The sequence below is a fragment of the Mus caroli genome, chromosome 7 (genome assembly GCF_900094665.2).
Source record: "Mus caroli chromosome 7, CAROLI_EIJ_v1.1, whole genome shotgun sequence".
In the NCBI taxonomy this organism is placed as follows: domain Eukaryota; kingdom Metazoa; phylum Chordata; class Mammalia; order Rodentia; family Muridae; genus Mus; species Mus caroli.
This window is the reverse complement of record NC_034576.1, coordinates 107039321-107041040: the sequence shown is the minus strand read 5'-3', so window position 1 is coordinate 107041040 and position 1720 is coordinate 107039321.

Below are 1720 nucleotides of genomic sequence, written 5' to 3'. Positions count from 1 at the left end.
AACTCTGGGACCTATGGATTGAGGGTTTGAGTGCCTGGTGGGCAAAGACTATACAATAGCTAAAAGCCTCCCTCTGCCCCTCCCCACCCAACTCCAGCCCAGAAACCCAGCTTTGACTGCAGAGAGAAGGATTTTTTTTTTTTTTTTTTTTTTGAGAAAGGAAGCACTTCCTGGTAGGTTGCCCAAGGACTGTAGAACCAACTCATAGCTCTTAGAATTCTCATGAATTCCTTATCATTTAATTGCCAGACAGTTGTTGTTCTCTGATATATTAAAGTTACGGCTATTCTAGCTCATGCCTAAAGCTTATTGTCTTGACCTGCCCTTCACAGGCTTGTGTAGTAAGCATAGTCCTACAGACTCCATCACTTGGATTTTTGTGTTGTGTATGTGTGTCGTTTTTCTTCTAAGCATTACTAGAAGCATGTGGCAAACAGCTTCTCTTTAAGGAATCCATTCTGAAAATACCAATTCCTCTCCCAAACCCTGAACATCAACAATTCATATACATCCACATAAACACACACTCACATATACATATATTCATACACACACAACATAAACATACACAGACACACCATAAACACACACTTACACACAATATAAACACACACAGACACCATAAACACACATACTCCCTCACACATACACATTCACACACACACACACATACACACATACAACATACATACACACCATGTACCATACATGCACATCATACACAAACATATACACTCAGACACACACACTCACACACACAGACAAAGAGACAAAGAGACAGAGAGATAGAGAGTTCCCAATGTTTCTTTGGGATCCTGGGCACTGGATTTTAGTTCTGCCACTGTTGCTAAGGTATTTGTAGTCTCTCTCCATGGAGCTCTGAGCTTCCAGCTGGATAGGCCTGTGTGGATTCCCATTGTTCCCTGGCTGATGGTCAGTGTTTCCAAAAGAAACAAACAGAGAACATGTGGGACCCCATTCCAAACAATTATTTAAGTTGCAAATGGAGTTTGGAAGCAAAGAGAATTTAGAATTTGGTAATTTTCTTCTAGTATGAGAAACAAATAGGAGATAAGATTAGAAATACTTTTTTCTACAAAGATGCAAAACTTAAAAACCACCACCACCACCACCACCACCAACAACAACAACAACAAAAAATGCAAGCAATTTTTTTTTATTGGGTATTTATTTCATTTACATTTTCAATGCTATCCAAAAGTCTCCCACACGCTCCCCCACCCACTCCCCCACCCTCCCACTCCCACTTCTTGGCCCTGGCGTTCCCCTGTACAGAGGCATATAAAGTTTGCACGACCAATTTTTATAAAATCAAAGGAAGCAGTGGAAATACCCACTGTGTCCTTTATCTGTGGCAATGCGATATTTTTCAAGATTCTTTACACACAATTTTATTTAAAACACCACAGACTCTACACTAGAAGGCAGCTTCTCCCAAGGCATCTATACTCAATCCTCTAGTGGACTCGAGGGAATAAGGACACAATTACTGTACCATTTTGAAAAAAAAAAAAAAAAAAANTTNTCTAAGAGGNCCCTGGTCTTCCTCCCGTAGGACCTTCAGCCTTGGGGGCTGGAGAGGTAGAGGCCTCCTTGTCTTGTGAATGTGGAGAAAGCTCCTTAGTGGTCACACTGCCAAGCCCAGTACTCGGGGTTTAATAAGTACCACTTAGAGTTTGGAAATGAGCCGTGCCCAGTG